An 11,498-nucleotide genomic window follows, 5' to 3' on the forward strand; every position below is an offset into this window, starting at 1 on the left:
TGTTGTTAAATCCAGCCTGAGTTTGATTAATGAATTGTGATGAACCAGTACATCAATTTGCAAGTTTAGTCTAATGCCCTAAAAGGCTGCTTTGTTGCAGATGTTATTAAGGCTAAACTCTTCAGGAGGAGCCATTGGATGGCAGTGTGCCCCAAATAATGGACAAGCTGCACAATTGGGAAGATCCAGTGTTGTAGCCTGGAAGTGCCTATGGAGCAGTGTTATCAAAAGAGAAAATCCTGTTTTAGCCTAAGGCCTCAGAACAGGGCCTTCAGACCCCTGAGGGGAACTCTGGATGGCCTTCGGAGGAATTGTGAATTTAGAGAGGAAAAAAGTATTTATTTTTATTAATCTCTGAAATATAACATTTTGTTCCATTATAAATGCAGTCATCAAATCAAAGGACTGTAGTAATATCTGTGACCATCATGACTAAAAAAACATCACAAATATTTACATAACACATTATAGGGTTGCAAGTCCTATCACTTATGCTTTTCACCAGTTCAAAATCATAGTTACCACAGCTGCCTGATTTGTTATTTAATGTAATAAAGAAGTACAAATGTTCCTATATCACTAATTTAAAAATTTTATAATTTCAAGGCAATTGGGTTCATATGTAAATGTATTTTAGACTTTTAGCAATGAAATGGGATCTGGCCTGCAAAAGATGAGGGATCACCTTTGTAGAGCAATTGTCCAGGCCACCATCATTTCCTTTGGAGTGTTGGTACTTTTTGAATTCCTCTGGCTCTGATTCTAGGAATGGGTCCAAGGGTTAGACATTACCATCAAAATGACCAAATGACAGCAGTGACTGCATTGGGAGGACATTATCCACATCTCAATTACTCCCCTCCCTTTCCCCTAAGCTCCTGTAAGCTATAAACAGTTTGTCTAGTTCACTGAAATTTCCCAAGCACATATTATATTGTTTGACACATAGGAAGCACTTAGTCAATAATGAACAAATGATAGCTTTAAAAGGAAATGATTTTTCCCTTCATTTGAAAGAATCTGGGTTTTAAGATCATTTTTAAAAAATGAAATAAAATCTGGTATCCTCATACTCAAGAATTTATTGCATCATAAAAGTATTTATGAGGCATTAGATATGTTTATAGGAACTGATATTAAACAGTTTATTGTCCAGAAGCTCAGTTTATCAGGGCACAGTAGAATCTCATAACTGATTTATTTCAAAGCATTGCTATAATTAAGCAAAGAGAACTAGAATTCTCCAAAGTCAAATGTAGCTGCTGAGAAATAGGAAACTAGATTAAGGTAGAAGATTAGCATGTGTATTGTGAGTGAGTAGATCTGTTTGTGTGTCACTGTGTGTAAAACAACCCAGCCTTGTGAGAGAGTCCTTAAACTGTAAGTTGCCTTAGAGATTATTTTTCAATTTAATTTAACAAGTATTGAAACTGAAGCACAAATAGGTTAAATGACCAGTGACCTCCTAATTGCTAAATCCAATAAACCCTTCTCAGACCTTATCTTATTTGACCATGCTATTGCATTTTATGTTGTTTACCTTTTTCTCTTTCTGAAAGCCTGTGTATAGGCTGTTTCCACCACTCAGGATTTCCTCCTCTCCTGCCTCTTTTGGTCTCTGCCCCTACTCTTCTTTCAGGAAGGCATATCTTTTAAGTATTTCTGGTTTCTATTTCTCAAGTAGAGCTTTGTTGTAGTTTAGTGTTTCTTAAAATTTTTTCATCATCGCTCCTCTAAATAGTCTTTTCATAGACATCCTCCCACTTAATTGATGCCACCCTTTTCCTAATCCCATCTTCTGGTGAGATTTTAATACCACAGATATGGTGTATATGTATTTATGTACTGTTGTCTTTTGGAAAAACAAACCATTATAATATATAAGATTTTTTTCAACCCCACAAACCAATTTCTCCTCAGTATAACCCAAATACCACCAGATTCCTCCATCCTGTAGATTTAAACAAGGTTATAAAGGACTCTAACCTCCACCTACTTTGCTTAAGAGAAAATTCCAGTCTTTTGCATGGGACTTTCTTACTCCCAAAATTACTCAGGGTGGTTACATGTTTTTATGAAATTAACCTGTTTTGTCTGCCTATTTCTACCTAAAGGAGAGCCCAGAGCATAGGTGTCTGTCTGTCCTTGGCCACAATGGGAAAGTCTGACCAAGTGCTGCTGGTGGGTGAGGAGCCTCAAAACTGTGTGCGACTCCACTGCAGTTTGCCTGGTGGGGCAGGGAAGATGGTAAATATTGCTGCTCTTGCCATCAGTGCCTGTGTTTGCTGGTCTTGGCCTTGACACCTGGTAGAGTATTTGCTCAACCCAGTGTGTAGTAAGTGCAGCAGTATTTTGCGATGATAAAACCTTTTCATTTCTCATCTCACACACCTATGTTCTTTAGTGCAGTCAAGGCCCCAGATCAACTTGTTCTTTCAGAAGTGGTAGTTGTCTCTCTAGGATTCAAGCTTGGCTCTTATTGTCCCATCTTCCCGGCGTGCTGTCTATTAAGCTCCCGGTTAAAATGTCACTTCTTTTATGAAGTTTCTCAATGCCCATTCAGAATCTACATGCGATGCCCCTCCTGTTTGCTGCAGAGGTCCTGGATTCCTAGACATGTAGACTGTTTGTGTCTTAGTTACTTTATTCCCTGCTGAGCTAAAATACCTGACACCCAAAGTTAAGGGAGGAAGGGTTTATTTCAGCTCACTTTTCTTAGAAGTTTTATTTTACAATCAGTTGGCTCCAAGGCAGGGTGGCGTGGCAGAGGAACATTAGAGAGTTCATGATATGGCAGGGCAGGCAGAAAGGAACAAGCGATGAGCAGCAGCAACAAGCCTGCCTTCTTTCTCTACCTTTATAGTCCACCCAGTTTACAAACTTTTTGATTGGTGTCACCTACACATAGGTTGGGGTTGGTCCCAGCACCACACCCATAATCCCAGTGTCACACCCTTAATCCACATTCACATACCCTAATCCAATTTTTAAATTCCCCACCTATGACTGAGTAAGGCTTTTTTTGCGGGAAGAGCTATGGAGACAAATAAAGCATAAAAGCAACATAACATGTCTAGTATGGAACTGATTATTTTCTCTTTCTAGACTTGCTCAGTGATCAGTTGCTTTTATCTCAGCTGACAACGACTCCATTTCTTCATTTGCTTAGATCATAGCACTGGAAGTCATCCCTCACTCATTCAGTTAGAATAATCTTGCCTTTTCTACCTTCAAGGTGTATCCAGAATCTGACCACACGTCACTCTCCTGATACCGCCTTGATCCAAGCCACCATGACCTCTCCCTGGATTGCTGCAGTGTTCTTAGTCATGTGACCCTTCTTCTGCCCTTATCCTTCTATGTCTCATGAACAAGTCTTTTACAATGCAAGTCAGATCGTGTATGTTCCACTTCTCTCTTCAGATTATTTTAAGGAGTCCTCATTTTTCTTACCCTAAAGGCCAAGGTTTCTGAAATGCTTTCCGTGGTTGTGTGATGTGGCACCCTGTTTTTCCCTTTCCCCATTTACTTCTCTGACTTCACATCTATCGGCTTTCCCCCTAAGGTGACCACCTAACAAACCCGGCTTGTCCCGATGCTGCTCATTTCAACACTGAAAGTCACACATCACAGGACATCTCTGGGTTCCTAGCAAACTTGGGCAGTTGCTTACCCTACACACCACTCTAGCCATACATGCCTATGGACAGGACTAGGACCCTTTCACCTTTGACTTTTGCACTTGCTGTCCTGTGTGGAATGCTCTTCTCCCATGGCTGATTCTATTACTACCATCAAAGTTTTGTTTAGAAATCATTCTCACCCTACTTATAATTCCTGTCATATCCCCTCTGAAGTGTCACTAATATCCTTACCCCATTCTAGTTGTTTTTGTACATTTATTTACATTCATGTCACTATATAATTAAAATATACATATGCTTATTGTTTGTTTCTTCCTGCTAGGATGCAAGCATCTTGAATGTACAAATCCATATTTTGTTTAATCTTTTGTTCTAAGCATCTAGAACAATACCTGGCTCATAGTAGCACTGGATAAATATTTGGTGGATTGAACTGGAGCGGTGTTGCAGGCTGCAGTGGGTTATGGAACTGCAATGACAGATAATGATCAGGGAAGATGAGATTTGAGGGAGCTCCTATGTGAATCTAGAGAAGGAAACATTCAGGTAAAGGGACTGATGAGAGCAAATGTTATACAGAAATGTGCTGGCACCTTCTGGGGAGAGGCAGGGGGCAGCAAGGCAAGAGCAGAGCGAATAAGAAGAGGTGGATGCTAGCAGAAGAAGGAGAGGGGATGCTGATTTATATCGAGATTATGTGGAGGAAAATTCCTAACAATGTGGGTGGCATTAAAAGCCAACTGGGAAAATTTGTTGAGATTTGCAAAATACATGGTCTGATTCATCTTTAACAGTTTACCTTGGTTGACAAAACTGTGTTGACAGCAAGTGGATGAATGAAGGGCAGATGCAGGGAAACCAGTTGTGAGACTCTGAAATAAGAAAAGATACTGTTGGTTTAGACAAGATTAGCAGCTGGGGAGGTAATGAGAAATGGCCAGAGTCTGGATATATTTAGAATTAAGGCCAATGGAAAATGTTGATAATGTGGATGCAGAAGAGAGAGAGAAAAAGAAGTCAAGTATAATTCTTACAGGTTTTTAAAGTAAACTTTTTCTTAAGGTGTGCGAAAAAGCGACCAAATCATAAATATACAGATCAGTAAACTTTTTGCAAATGAAAAACACTCGTGTGGTTATTTCCTCCATGGAGAGGCCAAACATGACCAGCTCCTAACAGGCCTCCAGTTACACTGCCTCTCAGTCATTGTCCCTTCTGCAGAAGTAACCACCTCTGCCAGCTCTTCCTGCTAAGAACATCCTAACCTATGTTCTCAAGTTCTAATGTGTCACGTTTTCATTACCATTTGGTCAAACTTTTTAACTTCCATTATTATTTCTTCTTTGGCCAATTTCTCAATATTTGGGGGATGTTCCAGTTATCATTTTGTTGTTGATTTCTAACTTAACTCCACTGGGGTCAGAGAACACATTAATGCCTTCATTTTGAAATTTTGGGGGACTTGACTCATTTTATAGCCTAGCATATTATCAGTTTTGACATATCTCATGTTCTCTTATGAAATACAGACTTTTTTGTATGAATTAAGCCAAGTCTATCAATTATATCCTGTAGTCTGACTATTTAGTGAGTATTTGAGAAAAGTGTATTAAAATCTTCCACTACCATTGTGGATTTATCTTCCTATAATTTTAATTCTGCCAATTTTTATGTTACATTTCTGAGGGAAAACAAATTTGAAATTTTCCTATCTTTCTGATAGACATTTTTTTCCTTTTTCTTGAGACAGGGTCTCACTGTATATTTTAGGCTGGCCTCAAACTCATAGCAATCCTGTCTTAGCCTCCAGAGTGCTGGGATTACAGGCATGTACCACCATGCCCAGCCTTGTAGACTAACTTTTAAACATAATTATGAAATGTCCTTTTTATGCTTGATGATAGTGTTTACATATCTCTCCATTCATTTTTTCACTGTTAACCTTTTTGTGTTCTTATATTTAAGATGAGCTTATTCAAGTAACACATAGTTGAATTTTTTTTCTTTTAATCAGGTATATTTTGACTTGTTATTGAAGCATTACTACTTTTATAGTTAGTGTAATTATTGATTTTTAAAAATTATATTTACTGTAAATAACAGCATTCTTCCTTTACTTACTACAGACTAACATAGATTAGAAGCTTTATCCCTTTCCAAGCAATGCTTGAATTTATGGACACATTAAGTCCATTGATTCCCCTGTAGCTGTTTGTGGTATTGTTGTCATGCATTGAATTATACATGTATTTTTAAACTCCACAAAATATTTTTGATTTGTAGCCAAGTATTTATGTATACTCATGTTTAACTTTTTATTGCTGTTCATTCTTTTCTCTGTCTCTTTCTGTCTGGGACCATTTGCTCCTGTGTGAAGAACTCCCTTTAGTATTTCTTTTAGTATGGTTCTGCTGACAACAAACTCTTTTTTAAAAAAATGTTTTAAACTTGAAGTATATTTTCATTGGATATAGAGTACTAAGTTGTCAACAATTTCATAACTTCAAGATTTCATTCTATTTTTGTCTGGCTCCTAGGGTTACTCTTGAGAACTCAGGTGAAGCTCCTTTTGAAAATAATGTGCTCTTCTATTCAGCTGTTCGTATGGTTCATACTTTGTTTCTGTCATTTGGCAGTTTTTCTGTGATGTGAGTGGTAATGTATTTATATCCCTTTGGGTTTGACATCTTTTATCTGTTTTGGGAAATTCTCAGATGTTATCTCTTCAAATATTGCTCTTGCCTCAGTTTCCTCCCTAACCCATTTTCTGGAGCTCCAGCTATACTTACATTAAAAATTTGCCATCTTCTATATGTTGCTTGCACTCTTGTATATTTTTGTTCATTTTTTTCTTTGTGCTTTAGTTTGCATATTTTCTATGCACTATCTTATGGTACTAATCTTTTTGCCTGTGCTTAATCTGTTATTAAACTCATCTGTTGGGTTCTTAACTTTATTATGCTTGTGAGTTCTAAATTCCCACTCTTTTGAACATTCCATTTATCTGGTGAACCTATTCTGTCACCCGTATTTTGAACATATTAACCCATATATAATAACACCAGGACCTGGATTATCTGTGGCCTTGTTTGTGCTGTATTTTTCTTTTTATCCATTTTCTTGATATGTTTGAGAATTTTTAGTTGGACACCAGGCATTTTTATATCAAAAGTTGTAAAGGCTCTATCAGTGTTGGCAAACATGGCTAGTATCGCCATAGTAGTGGGCTTTGTCATCCATGAACGTTCTGAAAGGTTTGTCCTCACTTTTCCAGATGATTCTGTCTTCTAAATCTGGTAGGCAGCTAGAATAGGGGCAAAGAAAATCCATTCTGTGTATAAATGAAAAGAAGCTTGGCTTCAGAATTTGTAAGCTTCTAGGGTCAGAGAAAATAATAGTATTTTTCTCACAAGATGGTCAAGAAGATTAAGTGAATTAATACATGAAAAGTATTTAGAAAGGACACAGGAACTAGCATAAAGAATCAACAACTGGGATCTCATCTTTTTTAAAAGCTTCTGCACTGCAAGAGAAGCCACCAACAGAGCTAAGAAACAACCTACAATGTGGGAAAGAGTTTTTACCAGCTGTTCCTCAGACAGAGGTCTACTATCTAGAATACATAAAGTACTCAAAAAAAATCAGGCCCCCAAAATATAAAGATCCAATGCAAAAATGGGCATCTGAAATGAACAGATACTTCTCAGACAAAGAAGTGAAAGCAGCATATAAATAAATGAAAAAAAACATTCAATATCACTGGTCATTTGAGAGATGCAGATGACAACAACACTGAGTTTCTACCTCACCCTAGAAAGAATCATTGCTAGAAATCAACCAATAGCAAATGCTGGCAGGGTTGTGGGGAGAAAGGAACCCTTCTCCATTGTTGTTGGATGTGCAGACTGGTGCAACTACTGTGGAAATCAATATAGAGATACCTTACACAACTTGGAAGTCCCATTTGACCCAGCTGTTCCCCTAATGTCTATCTTCCCAAAAGAATTAAAAGAATCATAGCACAGTTTGTAATAGCTAAAACTTGGAAACAGCCCAATTGCCCATCAGTTGGGAGACTGGATAAAGAAGGGGTGTGTGTGTGTGTGTGTGTGTGTGTGTGTGTGTGTGTGATGGAATATTACTCAGCCATGAAGAATGAGAAACTAGAGATATTTATAGCTAAGTGGATGAACATTGAGGACATAATCTTTTTTTTCCAACTTACATCAAAGCTTTATTTGCTGTTTTTAGAGTCTGAATGCAGTGTCTCTGTACATGTAAAGGTCCTCTCATTTCACTGCAGTGGACCAGTTTCTGACTGCTCTTCTGTGAATAAGAAGCCTCTTTACAGTTACAAATATAAAAGCACTTGTAGACTCCCAATACTCTGTGAAGGAGGAGATACTCTTAAAGTGAAATTAATAGGACATACATGTAATTATTGTATAGTTTCTCTGGTGTGATAAACTAAAAGTGTGAATAAGGGTCAAAATGTATAATTGATGTTTTGTAATAGGAAGAAAAGGTCTAAAGGTATTGGGCAAATGGGAGGGGTAAGAGAAAGGTAAAAAGGGAAGAGAAAAAATAAGAGAAAAGGAAGAAAATGGAAACAGTCTTTATAAACAGGGAAGGGTGGAGGGGGAAAGGGAGGGCAGGGAATGGAGAAAAAATAAGAACCAAGATCTGTCATGGAAAAGGTGCAAGATTCCAATGATGAGTGTAACTGTTGTATATTTAAAATGTACCAATGAAGATTCAGCTTATAAAAAAAGAAAGGCACCAGAGGCATAGTAAATTGTCAATAATTATTTGCTGACATCATTATTCATCCTGTCTGATCAGACAAAAACTTAAGCCCCCCTCCATTTGGATATTTACCAAGTATTAATTGGAGTGACTGCTGACAGAACTCACACCATGGACATCTTTAAGACTTTGTTAAAAGACAGAGTTAGCCATGCCTTTCTGGCAAGTGCAAGGTCTTGATTTAAATTCCCAGTACCAGAAAACAAAAAGAAAAAGAACAAAAAACAGCAGCAACAAAAAAAATGGAGTCAGAAAATGTGGTGGGATTATAAAATTTAAAAGCTCTTGCCATTATTGATAGTAACTGTCAATGTAATGCAGGCTCCTTGGTGCAGACCGGTGGTTATTCCAGATAAGTTCCTACAAGTAATTTAGTCAGTTCTCACATTTCTAGGTAGAGTTTCAGGGTACAAATCTTTCACTGTGGAGGGGATTTTGAGGATGTACTCAAGCTGTGTCTTTATTTTCTTTTGAAGTGGTGCATTCTTGATCTAGGCTCCAGGAATGATGTCAAACTAAAAATTAGACACAATTTTAATATGTGGATTCCCAACTAATGTTTGTTTTCACTCTTATATAGTGGCACAGTTTGTAATAGCTAAACCTTGGAAACAGCCCAAATGTCCATCAACCGATGAATGGGTAAAGAAGATGGTGTGTTTTGTGTTATTGTTGTTTTTAAAAAATACAACAGAGTACTAGTTGGCCATAAAAAAGGATAAGCTTGAGACATTTCTAGCTAAATGGACGCAACTTAAGACCACACTTTTAAATAAAACAAACGAGACACACATGTCTAAATGTTGCATTGCTTCTCTGGTGTGAGAAATTGAAAGTGTAAATAAAGACCAAAATGTATAATAGATACTGGGAAATGGGAAGAAAATGTCCAAGTGAGAAGGGGAACAAGGGAGCGGGGAGCGGGAAAGGAAGGAAGGGACAGGAGAACAACAGAACGGAAGGAAAAAACGGAAACAAAGTTTTTGTAAATAAAGAGTGGAAGAAGGGTTGAAGGGAGGCAAGAGAAATGGGGGAAAAAGAAGAAGCAAGATATATCATGTACAGGTACAAATTCCCTATGATGAATGTTATTATGCATATCTAAAATTTACCAATAGAAAATAAATTAGATAAGTATGCAAAAAAGGAAAGAAAACAAAAAGAATCAGTAGGATCATTTTGATCAGATTCAAGGTACATGATTATTCCACAGACACTGTACATGAAGCAATTTGTGTTTTGACTGGTGATAAATTGATAATCACCTACCCGGCTAAGCCAGTCCACAGAAAGGCAGTTAATATTGTGAAACTTCAATAAAGTCGGCTGTCAATGCGATAGATATTGCAGGTGAACTCCTTGATCTTTCATTGTAATCCTTTGAATCTCTGTTATCCATCACGCTATAATGCGTTTGTTTAGCAGGGAATTAAGCTTCTAAAATCTCACCATCAAAGTAAGCCTCAACAATAACATTTCTAAATCAGTCACAAGTCTCAACAACACTGTCAGAACACTATTTAGCTATCAAATTTAGTGAGGTGATGTAAATTTACGGAAGAATGGCAAGAGATTGAAAAGCACTCCCCTTTATGCTCTTGGACAATACAAATTTTTTTTGGCAGCATATTTTTCCTCACTTGTCTTCCCTGTCAGACATTTGAATAGTGGGTTTTGCTATCAAGCTTTCCCTTTCCAAGATAGGTCGAAATATAGACATTCAAAAGTTTATGAGAATTTCTTGTTCTAAATCTTAAGTGATGCAAAGTGGAGTGAGAGAATTAGGTTATAGTAGGTACAGCTTTACTTTCACAGGTGCAAGCGAAACTGTTAAAAGAGCAAGTAATAACAAACATTATTTTAAAAAAAGTATTTATTTATTTTTAGTTATCTTGTACTTGATTTCATTGTCAAAATGAGTTATGATCTTAGCAGTTCTTTCTGGAGAGTTGTGTTCCATGAAGGCCAAAACTCAAGAGTCAAACCAGACATAGCTCCAGTTAGCCTTTCCAGGGTGTTAACTCTTCATGAAGAAGACATTTGCTCTTTTCCTGGTATATTTTGAATTTGTATGAACATTCTAATGAATGATCTTATTGTGTGTGGTTCAATGTCCTGAGGGAAGAGTTTTCTTCTATTTAATCTCAGGAAATAGGATCAGCTCTGCCAGGGTATTATAAAGCCTAAGGAAGCACTTCCTGTATTTAAATTAAGAGCTAAAAAGTTGCTTAAAGGGGTCTTACTAATTTGAATTCCAGTGGAGCAAGCTTGGGAAGGTTTCTGACTATGTCTGAATCCATTTCTCTCCTACTTCTGGTGGGAATTTTGAAAGGATTTTGCATAGCTTCCCTAGGCAGTCAATTATAGACTTTCTTTGCCTAGTAATTTTTGAATTCATTATTCTCAAGTCAAACGCATAAAGGAAAATATATTATTTAAGCCATGGTATAAGATACAGTCATTCAACTAAATGTTTCTTGGAGCTTCCAAAAAATTTCAGTTGTCCTCATCTTTATTCAGAATCGCCTGGAAGTACAGAATCAAGGGCTGAGAGGATTGGCTTCTGTTCCTGGCAGCAAGCTTCTTGAGGACGGCCGTGTGTGTCTCACATTCTCGCGTCGCCAGAGTACCACATGCAGTATTTTGTGCCAGGATATGTGTAAAGAGGTGTAATTAAGTTTATTGATGTATATTTTCTCAAAGAATACTTCTCAGGTGTTCTAGAACATTATGACGACTTAGGGGAAAAAATGAGGCCTCACAAGATGTGTTCAAGGATTCTTTAGGTCATTTCACTTGCAATCCATTTTTTTTTTTTTGTACCAGTAAGACCTTTCCAGTGTCAGTAGAATGCTGCTAGCTAACAGAATGTTTGCTTTGATTTTTGACCCTATTCTAACTAAATTTATTAAAATGGCTAGGAAGCAGGGGAAGAAAGAATAATATTAAAAAAATCTTACATATGGTACACTGTTATTTCCAAAAAGAAAATTATATCTAACATGTTAGAGAGAATTTTCACAGACCAAAATATATATATAATATAAT

Source organism: Fukomys damarensis, unplaced genomic scaffold (assembly GCF_012274545.1).
Source record: "Fukomys damarensis isolate Sample0158 unplaced genomic scaffold, DMR_v1.0_HiC HiC_scaffold_33, whole genome shotgun sequence".
Lineage (NCBI taxonomy): Eukaryota > Metazoa > Chordata > Mammalia > Rodentia > Bathyergidae > Fukomys > Fukomys damarensis.